Source organism: Myodes glareolus, chromosome 24, assembly GCF_982192425.1.
Source record: "Myodes glareolus chromosome 24, mMyoGla1.1, whole genome shotgun sequence".
NCBI classification, from domain to species: domain Eukaryota; kingdom Metazoa; phylum Chordata; class Mammalia; order Rodentia; family Cricetidae; genus Myodes; species Myodes glareolus.
The window spans coordinates 26,346,046-26,371,000 of NC_142049.1; positions in this window are offsets into that span (position 1 = coordinate 26,346,046).

The following is a 24,955-nucleotide window of genomic DNA, read 5'->3' on the forward strand; positions in this document are numbered from 1 at the left end:
AGAAAACCTTCACGCTCTTCTCTGCACTTACTCTTTTTCTCATTCATCTGCTTGATCTTGTAAATTAGTTACACACAATTTCTTCTTTTATAACAGACTCAAAAGCCCTCCCTAGACTCTCTTAAAGATGTCAAGTTTTATGTTCAATTCACAGCATGAATATACATATATGTGTATATATATGTGTACACACACACACACACACACACACACACACACATATATACTATTTGTTTTTCCCAAAATAAGACTATTAGTGGTGAAGTCAGAAAAGAGAAATAAAGAAATGGTGGAATTATCTGAGTCATGCCTGAGTCCCCAATCACTTAACACTTTAGTTTCATCAATGGGAGATATTTTACCTGAAAAATCAGAGGACAAAATCTATAAGGTTCTTTACAGGAAAGGCTAGGATCAAGAGAAAGAATGACCCCACATCACATTACATGATATCACACAAGACTTGATACCACACCATCCAACTTTTTAACAAACTGTTCATCTAGTTATCCAGGCAACTTATCACCCATTATCACCCAGATGTCTACTGGCTTTTCCATTCTCCAACTCACAGTCCACGGGGTAATAAATGATCCTTTTCTTTAGAAAATTTGGCGAGCAACAAAGATAACTGCAGAGCAGTAGGACAGAGTGGGATCGTGTAGTAATTTTTCTTATCCTCTCATTGAGTTCTGCCTGTAGAAAACTGCACCTTGCATAGGTAATAACGCTAGCTCAGTGGTACAATTGCACTATTCAGAAAAAAAAATCTTCAATAAACATGCTTGCACATTTCATCGCGAGACTATTGGTGGAAATTCAAATGTGCATTGCTACAGGGGCATACAATATCTTAGCAGCTGAAAATCCCTCAACTTTCATTCTGTTCCAGTAGTGTATAGCTCTATGATCTGTCTCTAATGTAAATTTTTCCCCAGGAAAATACTTTAGTACCTTAAACTGCCCCAAACCCATTTGATGTCTAGACATTCTTTTTCAATCATCAAGTAACGAGTCTCTGGGGGAAAGGCTTCCCCTGCTGATGTGTGCTGTGGGTTGCTCCTCGCCAGCGCTGCACCAGCAACGCTCTTGATCTCACCTGCGCTTTAAAAGACTTCTCAAAGTCACATTTAATTAACTCTGCCTTTGTATATCAAAAGGCTTTGTTATGGCTGCTTATGCTTCACGCAGGTAATTTTTTAAAAAGATCTTTCAAATCGACTAAATTCATTGTAAAAACAACAAAGCCGAATATATAAAATATGCATATTCCCTCCACCCCGGAAGAGCCCCCTTTGCCTCATTTCTTTGGGTATTTCTCACCACAGCCTTCCAGTTCACACTCTTTGAAACCAGATTCTCCTCTTCAAAAATCAAATATTTTTACACTGAATCTTCAGCATAAGAAGGCATATTTTAAAACTACCAATATTCTATTTTAAGGGGTACGTGATATCGTTTGTTTAATATCTTTCACAGAGTTCCCACAGAAATGTCTTTGTGCATCTGAAGATACCATCATGGTGTTGACCAAACCTCAGTAGTTGTTTGACTTTGAGTAAGTATCTGAGCAAAAGTAAAGCTTGGGAAAATGAAATGACAAATACATTTTAGAACCTTCTCATGTTATTTCTTCCATATTCGATCACATGAATAAAAGGGAGTTCTGTAAGTGTCTTGCTATTGTCATTTTAAGCAGACATTCTGTACTGCCATACATGTGATTACTCTAGTAAGCTATCTCAAGCCTATCCTACATGATGTTCCTTGCCTCCTTCATGACAGCTTGTAGAATCACATTAAAAGGACAAAAATGATATTCAAGACTTCTGTGACCTACTTCCAAAGCTTTGAGGGCCTTAGTTTTACACTTATAATTTCCATTCTCTGAATGATATACACATTCATATCTGTGAGCTCTTCTCCAGGAGAGTTCTAAGCCCCCACATGCAAATGCTGCTGAGCACAGAACCTTCCAGATCCTGTGGTCAGAATAAAGTCCTCATTCTGTTTCTGCTGCAGGATGCTTGGCCTCTTTTGACAAAGATTGTTGAAAACTTGTATTTTACTACTTACTGATTTGTGTTTTCCTCATTGCAGAGTAAATGTTCTCAGGAAATATCTTCTCAATAACTACTTTGTGTTCTCTTCCATGGCTGGAACAATGATTTCCCGAGAACAAGTTCTCAGTTCATGTTCGTCGAGAATAATTTCAAAAATGAGACTCTTTACTCAAAGTCAGTTTTAGCAATCAATACAGTTATTGATAATGATATTTTCTATTTTTCTTTTTTATGTGGAAGAGGTTTAAACACTGAATTACAGAGTTATCAGTCAAACTCTGTGACTATGTTGGTACCTGATAGAAACAGGGATGACATTCAATGGGTGTTTTGATCACCAGAAGAGAATAAATTTTGGATAACTGTATTAACTTTGCAGCTTACTGTGGCCCAGAGATACAAGAAGGTGCAACTGTCCTTTAAACGTTAAGAAACAAAAGGGCTGGCTGCTGAATATTATCTTCAAACTTGAAATCTATTACTTTTGCTGTTGTTGCTGGTTCATATTAGAACTATTGCAGTGTTGCTTCTTGGGGTGACTGATGTGTTCACAGGATTACAGTGTCATTCCACCATAGGAGTCAGTAATCCCCTTGCAGACCACCGAAAAGAGAGCAGATCACTAGTGAGACTTAGGGTAGGAGTTTCCGTGTGTGTGTGTGTGTGTGTGTGTGTGTGTGTGTGTGTGTGTGTATGAATGCATCTCTGGTTAGGAAAGAAACAGGATGCTGCATGACGTGGAATCTTGGGATCACTAAGCCTCCCCTGGAGCAGTGATGGTAGGCAGACTCAGTGGTAACTATGCAGTGGTTAAGATACAGAACATCCACCACCCAGGCTTACACCCAATGAATCAGAGAGTAGTTTCCTGGACTTGAGTGAAATTGCTTCCCTTTTATATGAATCAACGCCTTTTGTAATTAAAATTGAGATAGCAATATGTTGGTAGTAATCTTTAAATTGACTCATGTGCTTAGTTTTGGCAAGTAGAATGCCTGGCACCAAAAACTTCTGGTTACTCCAAATAACACAGAATTCTTTTGTTTTCCAATTTAACTATTTTGATTGACTTTTTTTTTGGTTTCATATCATGCATCTTTTCCAACTTTCTTTTGTTTATTCTTTGTGTCTCTCTCACCATGCATCTTAATTCCATTCATTTCCTGTCATTTCATATCTGCCCTCTGCCTTTGCAGCCCCTCTTCAATAAAATTTAAGAGAAAACAAGAAGAAAGAAAAGAAAAATATCTCATATGAAAGTTGTATGACACAGTAAGTCATTCAGTGAAGTCTTTTGCCCAGACATCTTCACTTGCAAGTGTTCACTGCGAAGAGTCTGGTTCAAGGCCTCTGGTTTCTGCTGCACCATTGATACTGGGCCCTCACTGGGACTCCTCCTCGTTATCCTGGTGTTTCTCTGTGTTGTAGAAATCCTGCAGCAGCTTTGGGTCTGCAGGACCGGTCCCTTTACATTTTCCAGCAGATCACAGATGGGGTGGATATTGGGGTAAGTCAATCCATAACTCTGGTTTAAGTTAGGGTGGTCAGCCTGCCAACTCTCCCTTGTCCACACCACCAGGGAGAGCTCTCTTGCATTGCCCTGGTGAGTTAACCCCTTGCAGTGAGGAGCACGGGGGAGGGGTGGTTCTACTGCCTTCATGTCATCAGGGTTGCATCCCCCATCCCTACATCTTCAAGGCCTACTCTACTGTGCTGTCCAGGCATGGTACAGGGACCACTCTCACGAGTGTTATAACAGATGAGGAGCAAGGCTACCTCTCCCCCTGTTACGACCTCAGGGCCTACTCTCCCATCTGTGTTGATGGGAGCAGGAGGGCATCTCTCCCTCACTGGTGCCACCGCATGACAGATGTTTAATGGGGATAGTTCTTCCACACTCTCAACATCAGGGTTGGCTCACGCACACCTCCGCCTAAAGGACTGGCTCTATTGTGCTGCCTGGGCTAAGTGCAGGGCCTGCATGTTACAACTTCTGTTGGGCAGGCATGGCTCTCCCACCCTTTGGAAGTCTGGGACCATTCTTCCACCCGCCTCATTAGTTGATGGGTGAGATGCGAGGGATATCATGCACCATCATCCCATCAATCCCCCTGTCCCTTCCCATCCACCTGCCTTTGCAACCTCCTCACCAGGATAAAGCAAAATTAAATTGAAAAGAAAAGAAAATAGAAGAAAAAAAATCTGGTCGTGGAAGTTTCAGAAGGCCTCTGGTTTTTGCTACACTGTAGATACTGGGCTCTCAATGGGGGTTCCTCTTAGTTATCCTCTTGTTGTTCTGTGTCACCTGAAACTTTGGATTTGCAGGGTCTGGCCCTTCACATGGTCCAGGAGACCATAGACAGGGTGGATGATGGGATGGGCCAACTCTATCTGCTTTTCTCACCCTGCCAACTCTCCCTCATCCTCAACACCAGGGTGAGCTCTCCAGCACTGCCCTGGGTGACTAGCTCACCCTATGTAGAAAGCAGCAAGGGGCAGGGCCTGGTTCTCCTGCTTTCATGTCCTCATTACGGCTTGCCCATACCTATCCCACCAGGGTATGTTGCCCATGGGAGGTGCGGAGGCTACTCTGCTCAGTGCTGCAGCTGGTAAGAGGCAGGATCAGCTCTCTCTCAGGACTTCAGGGACAACTGTACCGCCTGCCGCAGGCCATGAGGGGTTCTGGGAGGCCTTCTCTCCCTTGCTCCTGCCACCATATCTCAGATGAGGGGCAGGAAAGGTTCACTTGCACCATGCAGCAAGGTCGGCTCTACTGTGCTGCCCAGGTGAAGCGCAGGGCCTATTCTCCTGAGTGCTGCAGCTGGTGAGGGGTAGGGCCAACCCTTCCACCCTCATGACCCAGAAGTCTGCTCTCCTGCCCGCTGCAGGTGATGAGGGATGAGGGGCATCTCCCCCAGCACACACCCCGCTGTGGCACATGCGTAGTGGGACTAGCTATTCCATGCTTCTGCCTTTGGGGCTGGCTCACCTGCAGCACCAGCGGCAAGGTCAGCTCGACTGTGTTGTCCAGGTTTCCCGAGCTTCTGCAGTTTGTGAGGGATGACTCAGTTCTCCCCAACACCACAGCTGCTGGTAAGGGGTCAGTGAGGATGAAGACGTCTTTTCCTCATCCTCACCACCACATGGTAGACAAGGTGGGTGGAACCAGCTCTTCTGCTCTCATACCCCCATGACCAGCCAAGAGTCAACTCTGCCATGCTGTTCAGGGGAGGTGCAGGGACCTGCTCTCTCCAGTACTGCAGCCAGTGAAGGGCAGGACCAGTTTTCCCTAGTGTTGCAGCCAGTGAGGGGCAGGTTCAAGTCTGTGAAGCCCCATCATCTTATCCTTTGCTGATAACAGGAGCTTGAATATCAACACAGACCAGGGCAGGATTATGGATACAGACGAGGCCATTGGCAGCAGCTCAGGCCCAGATAACACCACGGCCCCAGGTGGCAAGCAGGCCACTCCTCAATGACTTCAGCTCTTCAGATTTCTCTCTCTCCCTCTCTCTTTCTCTTTTTCATACCCTACCATATACTTGTTCACCATAATCGAGCCTGTCCTCCAGGCACCTTGCTGCTCCAGGTGGGCTCTACTGGCCCCAGACGAACTCAGAATGGTATGTGAATCCTTGTCTCCTATTCAATTTTACAGGCACTGGCAGGTTACTGTCTCCTCTTCTGGGCCTGGGGTGGAGATACCCAGACCAGAGTGTGGCTCTTTATCTCTGTGGTAGTTTGAATATATTTGGCTCCTAAGAGCTCATGGAGAGTGGCACTATTAGGAAGTGTCTTCTTGTTGGAGGATGCTGGATAACACATGCCTTTAATCCAGACCTTGAGGCTGAAGGGCTCACCTTTGATCTGGGTCACACCTTCTGTTGTAAATGTGTCACTGTGGATGTGGGTTTTGAAGTTAGTTTCCTTCAAGCTTCACTCGGTGTGACAGTCAGAGGACTTCTTGCTGCCTCTGAGACAAGATATAGGACTCTTCAGCTCCAGCACCACATCTGCCTGCATGCTGCCATGCTCGCTACCATGATTGGATGAACCTCTTCAGTGTAAGTGAGATCCCTCAACTGAACGGTTTCTTTGGAAGAGTTGCCATGGTCATGGTAACTCCTCACAGCAATCGAGACCAAACTAACACAGTCTCCCTCTCAGTCTTACAGCCCAAAGAAATTAAAGATATCCTACAATTCAGTAAAATTGCAAGCACAACATGTGCAAACTTATGGGACACTATGAAAACAGGTCTAAGAGAAAAGTTCATAGCATCAAGTGCCTATGTAAAGAATTTGGAGAAATCTACCATTAGCGACTTAACAATACACCTGACAGCTCAAGAACAAAAAGAAGCACATTCAATGAGGACAGTAGATGGCAGGAAATAATGCAACTCTGGCTGAAATCAATAAAATAGAAATAAAAAGAACAATACAAAGAATCAATGAAATGAAGAGCCTGTTCTTTCAGAAAATCAATAAGATAAACAAACCCTTAACTAAACTAGCCAAAAGGCAGAAAGAGACTACACAAGTAAAATCAGAAATGAAAAGGGGAACATAACAACAGATACTGAGGAAATTCAAAGAATCATTAGGTCATACTTCAAAAACCTGTATTCCACAAAATTGGAAACTCTGAAAAAATGGACAATTTTCTAGATAACTATTACTTACCAAAATTAAATCAAGACCAGATAGACAATTGAAATAGACCTATAATTCCTAAGGTAATAGAAGCAGTCATTCAAAGTCTCCCAACCAAAAAAATCCCAGGGGCAGATGGCTTCATTGCAGAATTCTACTAGAATTTCAAAGAACTCTCACCAGTACTCCTCAAATTGTTCCATACAATAGAAACAGAAAAACCATTGCTAAGCCCTTCCTATGAAGCTACAATCACCCTAGTACCCAAACCACACAAAGATGCAACAAGGAAAGAAAATTACAGACCAATCTCCCTCATGAACATTGAGGCAAAAATACTCAATAAAATACTGAATCCAAGAACACATCAAAAAAGTTATCCACCATAACCAAGTAGACTTCATCCCAGATATTCAGGGTGGGCTCAACATATGAATACTGGTCAATGTAATCCAGCATATGAACAAAATAAAAGAAAGAAAGTCACACAATCATCTCATTAGGTGCTCAAAAAGCCTTTGACAAAATCCAAAAACTCATCATGATAAAGGTCTTGAAGAGATCAGGGATACAAGAACATACCTGAACACAATAAAAACAATATACAGCAAGACAACAGCCAACATCAAATTAAACTGAGAGAAATTCAAAGCAATTCCACTAAAATCAGGAATAAGGCAATGCTTTCCACTTCACATCTATTCAACATAGTATTCAAAGTTCTATCTTGAGGAATAAGACAACAAAGTTTATCAAGGAAACATGAATTGGAGAAGAAAAAGTCAAACTTTTGTTATTTTCATATTATATGATTGTATACATAAGTTACCCCCAAAATTCGACCAGGTAAATCCTACAGCTGATAAACACCTTCAGCCATGTGGCAGGATACAAAATTAACTAGAAAAAGTTATATCAGTAGCCTTCCTGTACACAAATGATAGATGGACTAAAATAAAACAGGAAAACATCACCATTTACAATGGCCACAAATAATATAAATTATCTTAGGGTAACTCTAACAAAACAAGTGAAAGACCTGTACGACAAGAACTTTATATTTCTGAAGAAAGAAATTTAAGAAGATACCAGAAAATGAAAAGATCTCCCTTGTTCTTGGATAGGTAAGATCAACTAGTAAAAATGGTAACTGTACCAAAAGCAATCTATAGATTCAAAGCAATTCACATCAAAATCCCATTGCAATTCTTTACATACCTCAAAAGAATAATACTTAAATTCATACGGAAAAATTAAAAAACCAAGAATAGACAAAACAATCCTATATAATAAAGGAAGCTGGGAAGGCATCACTGCTCCTGAGTTCCTGACTTCAAGCTATACTATAGAGCTATAATAATTAAAACACCTTGGTATTTGCATAAAAATAGACATGTAAATCAATGGAATCAAAGTCCCTGTTATTAATCTACATACCTATGAATACCTAATTTTTGACAAATAAGCAAAAATTGTACAATGGAATAAGGAAAGCATGTTCAACAAATGGTGTGGGAATAACTTGATGTCTATATGTAGAAAATGCAAATAGATTCATATTTATCACCATTCCTAAAACTCAAGTCCAAGTGGATTATAGACCTCATCATAAATCCAGTTGCACTGAACCTGATAGAAGAGAAAGTGGAAAGTAGGTCTGAATGCATTGGCACAGGAGACCACTTTCTAATTATAACACCAGTATCAAAGATACTAAAAGAAACAATAAATGGGATCTCCTGAAACTGAGTAGCTTCTGTAAGGCAAAGGATGTGGTAAATAAAACAAAACAAGAGCCTATATAATGGACATATGAAAGAGAGCTGATCTCCAAACTATATAAAGAACACAAAAAACCTAGGCATCAAAATATCAAATAACCCAATTTTAAAAAGGATACAAATCTAGGCAGAGAATTCGCAACAAAAGAATCTCAAATGGCAGAAATACAATTAAAGATTTGTACAACTTCCTTAGTCATAGGGCAAATACAAATCAGAATGACTCTGAGGTGTTTTGGGAACTTCTTCAACCAATAACCTTTAAGATATCAGCCCACTTTGGGCATGGTATAATGTACTATAAATGCAGATGAAAAATGAGCGTAGCTTTCTTTGCTGTTGGATTCAGTTCCAGTTCTCAGCGTACATACAGTTCCTTTTACTAATGATGAAATTATCAAATTATAGGAAGACAATGGACTCTGGCAAAAGAGTGTGTACTAATTTTTTCGGGGGGAGAGATTAATAACAACTATCCCAAAAGTGGTAGAATTAAACTTATAATGAAAGCTAATTGGATCCTTCCTCACATTGTACACGACACACTAATGACTGGAGCACTTACATTCTATACTGATGCAAATAAATCAGCAAAGCCAGCTTAAAAATCAGAAGATTTACGTAAAGTGGAACAAAGCCCTTAAGATTCTGTCCAAAAGTCTGAAGTATATGTTATTTTCATGGTACTTAGGGATTTTAAAGAACCTCTCAATATAGTTATTGATTTACAATATGTAGAAAGAGTTGTTTTGCATACTGAAACTGCTGAATTTATACCAGATGATACAGAATTGACTTCATTATTTATTCAAGTCCAAGAAATAATCAGGAATAGGCTTAGTCCCATATACATAGCATACATGTGATCCCATACAGGTCTGCCAGGTCCTCTAGCATAAGGTAATGTAGAAATTGATCAATTATTGATTGCAAATATGCTGAAGGCTTCAGAATTTCATAAAAAGCATCATGTCAATAGCAAAGTTTGAAAAAGGACTTTTCTATTTCATGGTAACAAGCTAAGGAGACTATAAGGAAATGTCCTACATGTTCTTTATATAACCAAACACTGATACTTACAGGAATTAACCCAAAGGGTACTCAAAGCAATAAAATCTGGCAGATGAATGTGTTTCACTTTGTAGAATTAGGAAAATAAAATAATGCACACCACACCATTGATATCTACTTAGGTTTTCAATAGGCAACTGCTTTGAGTTTGGAAGAGGCTGATTAGGTAATCACACATTTGCTAAAAGTTATGGCCATTGTGGATATACCTACACAAATAGAGACAGACAATGGTCCAGCATATGTCTCTAAAAACTAAAACAGCCTTTTCTAATTGTAATGTAAAGCATATTACAGGTATATCAAAGAATCCTACAGGTCAGGCAGTTATAGAAAGATCAAATCAAATGATAAAAGATATGTTAAACAAATATAAAGGGATGAAAGATACCCTCATAAATCGATTACATAATGCTTTATTAACCATGAGTTTTCTTAATGCTAATGAGAAAGGAACAATGGCTGCAGAGAGACATTGGATGACAGAAAAAACTTCTTAATTAAATCTACAGGTGTATTTCAAGGATGTGTTGACCTTAGAGTGGAAACCAGGAAATGTGCTATGTCAGGGAAGGGGTTTTACTCTTGTTTCCACAGGAGAAGAAAATCTATGGAAACCATCAAAAATAATAAAGATTTTGTTTGAAAATGAGAAATCTCTTGATAAAAAGAAATGTCAACTCATCCACTGAGATGCCAATCCCACAGGTTGTAAGGAAATCTCATTAAGTATTGGGGCAGGGTTCTATTCTTGTCTTTACAGGGAAATACCCATCTTTGAAAAATCAAGAGACTTGTATATCTAGATGCTGACGGAAAAAAAGAAAGCTATTCAGAAAAAAATCACCAAACAAAGAGAAATCTGACTTATGAAATCAATGTCCTCTGCAGGGTAAGATCTTATTGACAGACATTTAATAGTAGTTCCCGTTTATTAAAATTCAAAGCTGGCTTTGGAGTAGGACAATGACTATCCTCTAAATCCAAGCATGTTGTTAAAAGAAAAATTCAGAGTTTTTGTCTCATATCAGGAGTCACCTGGTGTGGGAGAGAAGAAAAAAAATCTAGGGACTACTATTATCAAAACTTTCCTTTCAAAATTTTACTTCTCCCCATAGTTATTTTTGTCTTTATTGTACTTTTGCTGGATATATGTCTATATAAATAATGTTTAAGTTTTCCATAATGAACAATAAATTTTCCTGCAGCAATCTTTGAAGTCTCAAGGAAGAAGCTAGGGCTCCACAATAGTGATTCCACCTGCTTGATATGATGCTATTATGATTAAAGCACCATGTTAAGACCAGTTTTGAGTTGCAAACTGCTCAAGACAATTCTAACTTGGCTAGATGAGATTGTGCAGATTCTTACAATGCTATGGTTAGAACTTCAGATAAGAATTCAGAAAAACACAACTGTCTACTCAGAGACTATCTGTAATTGTACCAGACAATAATCTAAAACTTAACCATCATTTTATTTTTACAGGATTTCATAGAAATAACATCACCTCCCATGATGGCAGGAAGTAATTCTAGATAACAATGTCCCTTCTCCCAACAAAGTTTGTCCTCAGGGTTAGGGACATCTATTAGGGCTTGGTTATAAATAGTATAAGGTTGAAAGTGGATGTGATGTAGGCTCAGGAATATCTTTTGAAAAAAAAGTAGGGAATGGATGGGATAACAAGTAGATTAGTGTGAGCTTACTCACTAATAATAATAGTAAGTAATAATGAAATTACTTGTGAGTTATTATTTATAGACAATTTACATTGGCATAGTTTCTTGCATACTGATACAAATTGAAATTATATTTGTTATATTGAATATGCACTTGTTTCTGTTTACAATATTTGTGCACCTATGTAAAGCTATTTTGTCATATTGTATGCAGTCCTGTTTCTACCTCTGCTTAAGATATTTTGCATATTAATGCAATTTTAGGATATAATTATCATATTACACTATATATTTCTACCTCTGATAAAGATACTTATATATTGTTTACTTTTTTAGGTAAATGTCCTCATTTGCTGCACATTTGTTTAAAAATTGTTTAATTTTTTTAAATAGGAAGCCTTAGTCTTTATAGGTATTAAGAGTTACATGTCAGTGGTTATCCATTTTGTCATACTTATGGTTAGACTAATCAGGTCTTTAGATACATAGAAATTGTCTTCCACATAGATATGTAATCTTCAAACACTTTAATGAACTTTAGAATATGGCATTTAAATAACTTAGAATTCTACTGACATGATACATGATTACTCCCGGCAACACCAATCTATACCCAAGAGAATGTTGGGCATCGAAGACACTCCACTTGAAGCTTGTTTTCTTCTTGGAAAAACTGACTTTGGGGCAAGTAACTAACCCTGACTTGATTGCTGACAAATTGCATGGTATCTAAATTGGATAAGCAGAAAGACTGTCAAACCTTGCCAAGACAGGGTAAGACAGTTTATCATATATTCCTGCCTTTGAAAATGGTCTGTCAGATACTCTAAACATTAACCAAAGTTGGTTGCCCCAACATTGTAAATAAGACCTTGGGTGATTGCCCAGGTAGTTGGTTGTTTCTATCATTTTGTACACCTTTTGGAAGTTGCCTGACTTTATTTCCTGTTTACTCAGGTAATATTATTTCCCTTCTCAGATCTTTGTTGAGTTTGAAAACTGGATAGACATAGTTACTATCCTCTTATGTTTAGCCAAGCTATTTTTAATAAAAGACATAGACTCCTTAGGATAGAATAATTGTTGAAGCATTTATCATATGTTTCTTGTTTGATCTTGTTCTTGCTGATTGTAATTAATTCTAATTTTTATGCATGTTTTTGCCTCTTCTTTTCCCTGGACAATACTTGATATTTGTTCCTATTATATATAATTTTGTACTAGACTCAGAACTCTCCTATTTAGACAAATGGGGGAGGTGTTGTGGGAACTCCTTCAACCAATAACTTTTAAGACTCCGGCCCACTTTAGGCATGGTCTCATGTACCATAAATGCAGACAAAAAGCATGTAAGGCTCTCTTTGTTGCTGGATTTGGTTTCAGTTTCCAATGCATGCAAAGAACTGTGGATCACTATTCTAACTGTGAGTTTATCCCCAAATAAATAAATCTTTGTTATACTCCATTCTGGGCTATTGAGGAACTCTTTGATATGACAACAATTTTATACCATCTTACACCTGTCAGAATAGCTAAGATAAAAAACATTGATGTCAGCTAATGCTTGAGAGGATGTGGAGTAAGGGAAACAGTTCTCCATTGCTAGTGTGAGTAAAATCTTGAACAACCACTTTGGAAATCAGCATGCTGGATTCTCAGAAAATTGGGAGTTGACCTATCTCAAAACCCAGTAATACTACTCTTGGCATATACCCAAAGGACACACATTCATATCACGAAGCCATTTGCTCAACGGTGCTTATAGTCACATTATTCCTAAAAGCCAGAACCTGAAAACAACCTAGATGGCCCTCAAACAAAGAATGGATAAAGAAAATGTTGTAAATTTACATAATGGTGTAATACTCAGCAGTAAAAAACAATGATATTTTGAAATTTGCAGGCAAATGGATGGAGCTTTAGAAAAAATCCTGAGTGAGGTAACCCAGACCCAGAAAGACAAACATGGTGTGTACATACTCATAAATTGAAATTAGACTTAAAGAAAAGAAAAATCAGGCTGCAATCCACAACCCCTGAGAAACTAGATAACAAGGAAGACCCTAAGAGAGACATGCACTGATGTACCTGAATCTCCAGCACCCATGTAAGAAGTCCAGTGTGGTTGCCTGTGCTTGTAAACTCAGCACTGGATGAACAAGACATGTATTCTCAAGAGCTCGTTGGCCAGCCTATACCAAATAATGAGCTTCCATTGACAGAGAACTTGTCTTAAACTCTAAAATAGAGAGTAATACAAAAGAATGTAAGATGTTCTGCTCAGAGTTCTGTATGCTCTTGAGTGTGTGAGCACACGTGCATACACATGTGCATGCACATGCACACACACACACACACACACACACACACACATACACACACACACAGAGAGAGAGAGAGATTTGCCCCTAACAGTTGACACAAAGGGAGTTATTTAGTATTGGAATCTGTGCTCTCCTTTGATTGACAAATCCATTATAATTATGAAAGAATATATATTTTTACAAATCCCTCCTCTCAGACTCTGGAGATCCAACTTCTCCTGTATTTTTGTGTGTGCTGGAATTGAGGTTAGACTTGTGCATTGGCTTGAGCTTTGCTTTATATGGAGGTTTGGAAAGCAGAATTGCAAGTGTCCTCCAAGATTCATATTCATTGGTTCTTCAATCAAAAGCACCCTCTCTTTACTACAGTAAAGGACTTTACAGAAAGCATTAAGGGTATTAATCACCTGACCCTAAGGGATGGAAATGATTCTGCTTTATCTGAACAGGTTCTTTGTAATCATCCATGTCCTTAAAACCAGAAGAGGACAACAGAAGAGCCACTCAAATATATGAGGTGAAAAAGGAGGGCAGCGAGACGTACAGAGAAGGGAGTGTAGGCAATACGACTATGAAAAGGCTATTGCTGGTGATTTGAATGGGTAGTCTTCACAGTTCTGAGATAAAATAGGTTTGATACACAGCGTCTAGCTGCCCATAAGGGGTAACAGAAAACTTCGGTGATTACCTGTACTCACCTTGATTAAAAGGTTTGCTGCAGGTAGTTTTGAATGGTGTTTTGGCATGAGTCACAGAAGACAGAATTGAGGTGGTTACTGAAAGAGAATAATGAAGTCACGATTTGAAAATGTCATTATGAATGTCATTATCCAGATACGTACCTTACCAACAGTATTTTCTTCCACAGTGTGGAAACAAAGTCCAATTAACGTCAGAGTCAAACTACAATATCTACCAATGCCTCTGCATGGTATTTTGTGTAAACTCGAGGAACAATGCAAACTATAAAGCCCTCAGAATGAAATCTTTGTGGAGTTTCAGAAATATTAACATTTGGAGGTGGGAAGCAGCTCTAGACTTTCATTGGGTACAGTCCTAACAATGGAGATGTTTTCATTATAGTCTACACCTCGCATTTGAGATAGGGGATGCTAAATAATAAAACCAATTGTGTCAAAGCTTCACCAGAGCTTAGAGCAATAGGGCATTGATAAAAAGAGAACTTAAAGAAATGGCACTGTGTGGGGGATGCTCACAGGTCCTGTGATGCCCTTGCTAGCTGGAGCGGTTGGCTTCCCATTGTGGGTAAGATTCCTAACACTTGTGTAAAAGTTTATTTGCTAACTTTCTGAAGAATTTGCCTTAAAAACTGACCTTTCTCCCTTTCATATACTCTGAGTTTTTCTAAGAATTTACTGTCTCCCCGAAAGAATGCTACTAGCAGTATGTTGCAGAATAGATTTGGCACATTCATAGGACTGATTTTATATTTTTTTTTAAAAAAAAACTATCTGAAATTAATGTGTGTTGCTAATTTACGTTCACCAAAGTCTGAGAAATCTTTGTCTGAATTTATCTGAACTTACTTGTAAAATGAGGTATGATCACCACTTGACTGATTTAGTTGATATGGTTTCCGTGTGCTGGCTGGATTCCCTGGACATCCTTATAATTATTTGCTTGGATGGATGCCTAAATTCTGAAACCTGGAACTCAAAGGTGGCCTGCACTTGAAAGGAAGAAAATTTTAGAATTGCCAGAAAATTCTCAATGTAATAGACGGAGGAAGCCACAAAGATTTTGGGGTGAGGAGGTTGGGCGCATTTAGCATGAGCTGCTTCAGATAACTTCCCAATTATCCCCTCCTGAGAAATCCCAAAAGGCACACTCCACCAAGACTCAGGAGAGCATGCGTGCTGAGAGTACCAGCATTTGTGAAGCATGCCTGCCGGGAATCTGCGTAGTCTTCAAGCAGCTTGTGAGGGAGAGGCTTGAAAAAAGTTCCTAGTTCCAGTGAGTCCTGCAGAGAAACAAAACAAAATAGGTCCTATCTCCTGAAGCAGCAGCTGAAAACAGTATTCAGACCTGTAGGGCTTTGACCCTGCCTGGTTTATGGTTACATGATTCAAGCTGAGTTGCCACTCACTTCCTAAATGGTGTGTGTGATTGCTCGTATATGTTAGGTTCGTTGCAGGAGGGGCAGCATTATGTTCTATGAACTTCAATCAGACATAAGACTCTGATTTGTACTTGGTGTCTTGATTAAATCCTAATGACTGAGACAGTTTTTACATTCAATATTCCCCACAGAAAAATGGAAGGAAATGGCACTAAGAATGGGTGTTGTGGCAAAAACAATGCATGGATTAGGATGTTATTCAAGTATGTTTTGAAAGGATATGAACAAATGTGCATGGGTAAAGGGAAATATTCATATTGTTTATAGATTAAAGGATGTGAACTCAATGTTATCCTATTGTCACAAAACCCAGGACACTACTATGGTAACTTTGGTTAAAGTGAAGACTTTGGGTATCAGATAACAAATATTTATGCCAACAGAACATTCTATTTTATTTTCCTAATTACTTAATGTTTATTTTGATTTTAAAACTCTGTGTTTAATGGGGCTATGAAGGCAGCTCAGTGGTTTAAAGCACTTGTTATTCTTACCCAGCTGACCTGAGTTCAGATCCCAGCACAAACATGTTGACTTCAGTGGGCACCAGGAACACACAAAGTAACACACACACACACACACACACACACACACACCAAGAAAAAGCACTAAGACACATAAAATAAAAATAAACAATTCTAATTTTTAAATTATATATTAGAAAAACAGAAAGAGAGAAAGGGAGAGAGAGACAGAGACAGAGAGAGATACACAGAGAGAGACGGGGGGGTGGAAGATACATGCAAGCACCATAGACACTGACAAAATTCCTACCAGCTCAGTTTTCCTGAAACATCTGAAGTTTATCATAGTACTAATATGTTCCCTAGAGCTTCTCTCTTCATGAGTGAAATAGTAAATTAAAAGCAATACCCTTATATAGGAAACTTTTTTCCTCTGGAGAGAGATTAGTGTTCCTATCAAAGACGTGATGACTGGTGATTCCTAATACAATTACACTTACTCTCTGCCCGTGCAAGTGCCGAATAAAGGGCCTCAAGGAATGATTGTGAATTGCCTTAGAAAGAATAGATTTGATTCCAATTGTAACTGCTGCTCCCACTGTGGTGTCCCTGCTGGAGAAACTCAGCACACTCAGGCACACCTGAGAGTCTTTTGTGAACTTGGATTCCTTCCTCCTTCCTTTCTCTCAATACATGGAAACATCAGTAAAAGCTTACACGAACAAAGAGAAGCTATGGTGTATCCTGTCTCATCTCATCTCATGATTTCAAGTGTCCTTAATTAATTTCTCAGGTCCCTGACTGTCTAATAATGCCAAAGGATATTTTACTAGTCAGCTACATAGATAATATCACATAGATAGGTCCCGGAGGGAAATAACAGACATCTCAAATACTCCTGTAAGGCACTTGCAGACTATAGACAAATTCCATCAAGACACAGTCTTATACCCTTAGTGTACTTTCTAGTGATCTATTAACCTGGAAAACTTAAAGATGTCATTTTTAAAAGGACAATCTTTTTTAAATGATTTTTTGTTTTACAAACTTAGAAGAGAGACTTTTTTAAAAGTTGAGGTAAAATACATTATAATTGAATATTATACTCTTTCTTGTCTACATATATTTTCAAATATGAGTGGCTATGCCAAGGAGTGAATCTTCCTGATGATCTAGATTTCAGGACAAATATTTAAGGGTCTTACCCTTTATATTTTTGCAGATGCTGCAAAATACATATCACACCCAATGGTTCTGGGTGTCCTTGTGCCTACTAAGGATGGAGCTTAATGTTCGGGGAGCAATGCTGCATCTGTTAAACAAGCTTGCTACTGCTAAGAGATGATTTCTGGTTAGCTAGGCTTTCCCATGATGTCTGATTTTCTGAGCATGTGTCCTTGTCACTCAAGTCAAACTTCCCATCATGCAAGTGATCTATATGATTTCTCCCACCCACTGAAGTGCACATGCCTCCTTCCTATCACAAAGTGGACATGACTCAAGCACAACTGGAATCAAGCAGAACCTACAGGAACGCCATGGAGAAGAGAGAACTTAGCTTTTTTTTTGCTGTGACTTTACTCTTGGAAAACTCTTGATGAGCTTTATCTGAGCCAGTTCTCTGTGACTCCACCTGAAACTTTGACTCCAGTCAAATAAGTTCTCCAAAGAGGACAGAAAAGAAACTAAGATCTCTTTCCCTTCCCTTAGGGCTCAGGAATCATTGAGCAGATGATGTAAGAGCCAGAGGTGGAAGATGACTACAAGAAAAAAAGATTTTTCTGCTCTCAGCAGTGCAGTTGCATGGACAAACTCTTTAACTGTGATGGCATGCATAAGATAGGAGCTAGCTTCTGCCGGACAACATCCCAGCGCATAAGTAGAGGTGGACTTGAAGTCCCACCCTTAGATGAGAATCTCCTGGCAATTGACAACTGCTGCAATATGAAGCTAGCTTTCTTTTTGGGTGTTTGCTGTCTGTAGTAGGGCGACCACACTACAGTGGAAGGCCACTCGTCAATGATTATATGGGCAGTATTAACTGTACATTGTGGGCGTGAGAAAAATAAAGACGACACAAAGTTAGATGGGTAGCAAAGAGGCTCGTATCTAGGAGGAGTTGGAGAGAAGGTGAATAAATTCAAAATACATCACATGAATTTCTTCAAGAACTAATAAAAGGTTTTATAACATTTCAAATGTTGGAAAAAATACTTAAATAGATGACAGGCCATGGTGGCCCTGTCCTAATTTCTCAGTTCTCAATATGTGGTTATCCTATCGTCTCTTGGGAAAGTTCACCATTAGGGCCAGTTTTCACAAAATATCCATTTCAATAATGAAGGGGATCATGTCTTTCTTAGTTCATGGTCATTAGAAATGGTCACGTGATTCTAGGCTCCACTTACCGACAGGTTGATAAGAAGACACAGGGGCAATTTAGAAAGGATTTGGTTTGGTTTTCCAAGTGTTTTTAAGGGTGTCTCAGCTCTAGAAACAGATCTAGCAGAAGTGCTGGGGAAGGGATACTAAGTAATTTCCTGCCCAAGTTACTCCTGCCCTGAAACCTTATCTACTTCTTCCTCAGCACTGGTGCCCAGGTTCCTGATCCCCTGTTGTTTCCCTATATATGACCTATGTCTTCTTGCAAAGGGTGTGAACTCACTTGCTTTGAGGTCTGTTGAAATGAAGGGGCTTGCTTGCTTTCTGAATGCAGATAGTACAGAATATTTTGTTATCAAATATTTAACATGTTTTAAGTACAATTTTATTAATTTTATTGGTATTTCCATTATATATAATTTCATAAAGACATTTTAATTCAGCCTGCTACCTTTTTTTTTGAGACAGTGTTTCTCTGCATAGCCTTGGCTGTCCTGGAGCTTGCTTTGTAGACCAGGCTGGCCTCGAACTCACAGAGATTTTTGTGCCTCTGCCTCCCAAGTGCTGAGATGAAAGACATGTCACTAATGCCTAGTCTATTACATTTTATATTTTGTTTTCATATCTTTCTCTATCTGTCTCTGTCTCTGTTCCCACCTCCCCCGTGTGTGTGTGTGTGTGTATGTGTGTGCACGCTCCTCCTTTTCTGTGGAAGTCAGAGTTGATTTTGGGCATTTTCCTCTATCACAATCTACCTTAGATTTTCAAACAGTATATTTGATCTTGATATTCTTGATTTCAGCTAGCATGGATGGTCAGTGAGCTCCTGAGATTTTCCCTGTCTCCATGTTACTAGTGATGGTGCCACAGGCACACAGAATTCAATGACTGGCATTTCAAGGATTCTGTGGATCTGAGCTGAGAGCCTGATGCTTGTACAATACACACCATACTATCTGAAACTGTTCCTCAATCCTATGCCACATATTTTGGCTGTATTTTAATTTTGCATTTTTCAAACCTTTGGCAGGTTGAATAAAAAGCCCTAATACACAATGCATACCACTTACAAAAACACAACATATAAATCCAATAAAACATCAAGTCACTTCTTTGTCATGATGGTGCAAATTTCTCCTTTTCTCCCCTTTTCATTTTTGTTATAAATCAACATCTATTCTTGGTGCCCATGAGAAGGCAATAGTAAGGTAGCATTTTTTTTCTGTAACAATATTCCTCCTGAACTGAGGCATCACTTCTTATTTAACTCAGAGAAATCTGAAATTCAATTTGAATTTACCTTTTACAATTAAATTTTTGATATCGATCACAAAGTATCTTCCTGCGTGTGACACCATGTTGAGTATGGTGTAGACCAAATGCGAAGACCCAGGGACCTCCCTCCTAAGTCAGATTTCTGCCCCAGAGAAGCAGTTATAAATAAACATGAGCATTTGCAGACTAGCACAGACATGGGGGAAATTAATATTTTTATCTACATATTTGATATAGAGTACAATGGTTGGGTGTCAGGAGGAAGATTTGGGAGAGAAATAATGTTTTTATATGAGAAAGGAACACGGAAAATTCAAGTCTTTTCTTCAAGTGTCAGTGTAATTATTCAACTTGGTGGTAAACTTTACAGATTCAAAATGAGTTCTTCCCCTAGTCATTAAGATAACATCAGGAATGCTTGGCATAGACAGCATATGTCTGACTGGACAATGTGCTATGTCTGACTGTTAATGAGTCCCTCCTGAAGTTGGGTCTTCTGTCTTTATGACATTTGCGTTCCTGGCATACTAATTTTATCTGACACCATATACTCTAATCCTCCGGATATGTCTTTTCATATTGATCAGTTTCATAGAAATTGCTTCTACTCCTTTTAAGACAAACTCAGGGATGCAACTCTTGGGCAGGCAATCTTGTGTAGATGTATACATGCCACACACAAGCATGAGTATGCACACGTGCGCACCCATGAACACACACACAAATGGCATTTGTTTTTTATGTTTTGTTGTTCTTTAAAATTTTATCTATTATTATTTGTTTATATGGGATGGGCATGTATGTGTGTGATGGGGCAATATATATGCCATGTACCATGTGTGTAGACCGCAAAGACAGTGTTGTGGAGTTAATGCTCTCTTTCAGCAATTACGTAGGATTGAACCTACATGCCCAGGCTTACATCTCCTGGTAGCCAGCATCTATTGGCTGAGACATCTCCTCAGCCCTTATTTTCACAGTATTTAACACCCTGCTTCTTAAACTGAATCGTGACTCCTTATGGGATATTTTAAGTGAACAAGGGGTTTGGGAACAACAATTTTCTAAATGTGTCATGTGACTAAAAACAAACTCAAACTTAAATGTATAACAGATCTTAGGTTCTGTCCTTCAGTCAGGACAGAAATTTAATCAGGACAGAAACCTGGAGACAGAAGCTGATTGTATTTTAGAGGTTCATGTTGGTTTAATTTTCCTAAAGGTTCTCTTTAGATGTTCCGGATATTGGTTTTGAGATTCAGAAATGTTTTCTTCAGTTTTCAGCTAATTCCGAATAGGGTTCCCCATCTTGAAGATTTTACTTTGTTGTAAGTTTGTTCCACTTGAAAGAGGGTAGGATAAAATGATTAGTCATTTTTAACATAAAGAAAACACATAGGATATGGGGGTGTAACTCGGTGATAGAGTGATTGATTAGCATATAAAAGGCATTTGGTTTGATGCTCAGTACTGTAAGAAGAAACAAATAAATAAAGCAAAGCACATGCCACTCAAGTTGTGAACTGGTCACATTTGGAAATTGTAAGATATGTCATTGCAAAGGGGTGTGTTTTAATAAGTATTGTTCTATGGCATGTACTTTGAGATCTGTATTTCCTATGAGGAATTTCCTACAGGGAAATGGTAATTTTTATGTGTGAGAATGAGAAAGATCACCCTATAAGTCTGGATATCTGAACTTGCAGCTATAACATGAATCATGATTAATAAAAATTCAGAGACAGAAACTGAGTTTAGGGCTAAAGGTCAGAAAAGCAAAGGAGTCGGCCATTGGCTCTTACCTCAACCTCAATCCAAAATGGTGATCCTGCCTTCAAGAATCTTAAAATGATACTTAGACTGTCAGATGTCTCCTCCCATTCTATAATCCTTTCTAAGGCTGGGATTAAAGGTCTGCAGCACTGGGATTAAAGACATGAACCACTCAGTTTCCATAGCAAACTAGTGTGGCTACTGAGATTAAAGGTTTGTGTTACCACTGCTTAGTCTGTAAGGCAGTTTTACTCTCTGATCTCCAGGCAAGTTTTATTTATTAAAATACAAATAAAATGTCACTACAATAACACTCACATAAAAGTCAGACAAGGCCACACACATCTATAATCATAGTGTTGAGAGTGTGGAGACATGCAGATAACAGAGTTGTTACTGGGCTAGTTTAGCCAATTTGTAATTTCTGGATTCAGTGCGCATTTGTATAAACATATAAATCACACACTCATGCGCATACACACACACACACACACATGGAAGATTGAGAGAGAAAGAAAAAGAGAAATGGAGACAGACAAACAGAGACAGCAATAGTGAGAGGAGAGGGAGAGAGAACATGTACACACAAATCCAATGAAAAAGGAAATAAGAGAGTGGTCCAATATCCATGTTGTGGCCTAGTTAATCTGTACTTCTTTATTTTTCTTTTGTATACAGAGTGAAGCATGAAGACAGCAATAAAAGTTGTCTTCAGTTTCAGAAAGGTATCAAAGCAGACAGCACTAGTACCCAAGGCTCTAGAAGAGAGACGTGCATAGATTTGACTCTTGTACTGTGTGCTCCATCTTCACAGAAATGAATTGCTGATTAGTTAGCCACCCAGATGCAAGAGGCTATAAAGTTATGTGTAGAGAAGCAAGTGAGAGGCTGTGCCCCTGGTCTGAGCGTCTGGCTTTCTCACAGGACAGTAGAAGACACTGGTGATGTCACCAGGGAAACTAGGACGCAAGGGGCCAGAACTCAGGAAGAATGGTGTTTCAAGAAGCATGATGTAGCGTTCTACGTGGTCCATCAGTAGCTTTGCACATCCATTAGAAGTCAAATCCCAAAGCAATGATAAGTCTGGAGAGGCAAGCACGAAGGAAGTCTCATGAAGCCAAGACGTCAAAACTGGGAACCAGAATCCTCAAATACACAGGGACCATAGGGCCAATGGTAGGTACTGAAAACCCAGTGAAGGCCATCAGAGAACCATTACTCAAGAGAAAAGAGAAAACCACATTGTTCCATACCGTAGCCACAGGTTAGGTGGGCTAACTGATCCATTGAAGCAAAGTTAGTCCAAAGAAAGACATATTATAAGAAAAAAAGGGCATAGCATATTTTGAAGTCTTATAACAATAAGGTCGTAAAAAGGATATTATGTCCATAGTTAATACATTTTATATTGGTATGTTCAGGCAATAGGATTTGATTTGTTGGCTTAAGAAATATTTCCCTCTTTCTAATTTTTTTTTATTTTTCTATTTTAAAAAAATCAGCCACCATGATCAAGTTGGCTTCATTCCAGAGATGCAGGGATGGTTCAACATATGAAATCTGTCAATGTAATCCACCATATAAAGAAACCGAAAGAACCATATGATCATCTCATTAGATGCTGAAAAAAAAACATTTGACAAAATCCAACATCTCTTCATGACAAAGGTCTTGGAGAGATTAGGGATACAAGGAACATATCTAAACATTATAAAAGCAATATACTGCAAGCTAACAGCCAGAATTAAACTAAAGGAAGAGAAACTCAAAGAGATTTCACTAAAATCAGAAACAAGACAAGGTGCTTTATTATCCATATCTATACAACATAGTTCTTGAAGTTCTGGCTAAAGCAATAAGACAACAAAAAGAGATCAAGGGGATACAACTTGGAAAGGAAGAAGTCAAATTTTCCCTATTTGCAGATGATACAATAGTATATACAAATGACCCAAAAAACTCTACAAGGGAACTCCTTCAGCTAATAAATACCTTCAGCAATATGACAGAATAAAAGATTAACTAAAAGAAAATCATTATCTATTCTATATACAAATCATAAAGAAGTTGAGAAAGAAATCAGAGAAATAATATCATTCACAATATCCACAAATAATGTAAAATGTCTTGGGGTAGCACTAACCAAGGAAGTGAAAGACCAGTTTGACAAGAACTTTAAGTCTTGGGTTGCTTACAGATTATTTCTTATGACCAGTATAGGAAGGTAAGGTAACATAAATTCATATCAGAAATTAGTTCTCATAAAAACTTCATGTAATCTTGAATTTGACCAGTTCAGGAAAGATTGAAAAATGATTTTCTTTTTGTTCATTTGCCAACCAGAGCAAAAGAAGTATTCCCCAAACATAAATAACTTCACATTTGTTACATTTTGAAAATATTTTATCTAGTTAATGTTTTTAGACTTGTTAGAAGGTACATCAATATAAAGCAAGAACTAAGAGGAATATAAAAATAATCCAAGTAAAATTAGATGAGTAAAGGGTCTACAGTCATTACATTACCAGAAATAGTGTTTGGTGTTAAAAAAAATCTGAAAAATAGATTTAATATCAGACTAAATATAAAAGCAAGAGATTCACTGCAATAGACAAATAACTAGAAGAGAGTCATGCTAAAGAAAAGATAATTGGGAAGGGGATTATTAGAGCAAAATTACACACACACACACACACACACACACACCTGCACAAACACACAAGAAAGTTTAGGAACTAAAGGAGAAAAAGTGTGCTAGGCAGACTGAATGACAACAACAACTATATTGTCATAGTAGAAAATGCAGACTGAGGACAAATATTTTTAGTTATGAAAGGTTCACTTTATATATAGGAATATGTTTGTATGACACATACATATGTGTATAAAATAACAATTTAGGAAGAGGTGATGAGTTGAAAAAGAACAAAAATGTTCTTTTTTTTGAATGTGGAAGATTTTGGAGAAGGAAAAGGAAGGGGAGAAATGGTGTAACTCTATTATAATCTCTAAAATAAAATAAATTAATGTAAAGTAGTAACTTCAAAATATAAGGTTGCTAAAACCATAGAAACAGATAAGCTATGTATAGCATTTGATTCATAGTTTTATTCTCTCTCTCTCTCTCTCTCTCTCTCTCTCTCTCTCTTCACGTGTGCATGCATGTGTGCATGTGTGTGTGTCTTGAAGAACATACCCAGGGCTAAGAAAGCATTTGATAACTGAAATCACCCTAAATTCAAACATATGACTTCAAGCCCTTGTTTGGCTGTCAATTTCTATGGAAAATGATATGAATGACATACTGTCAAATCATTAGACAAAATGACCACATGCTGATCTACT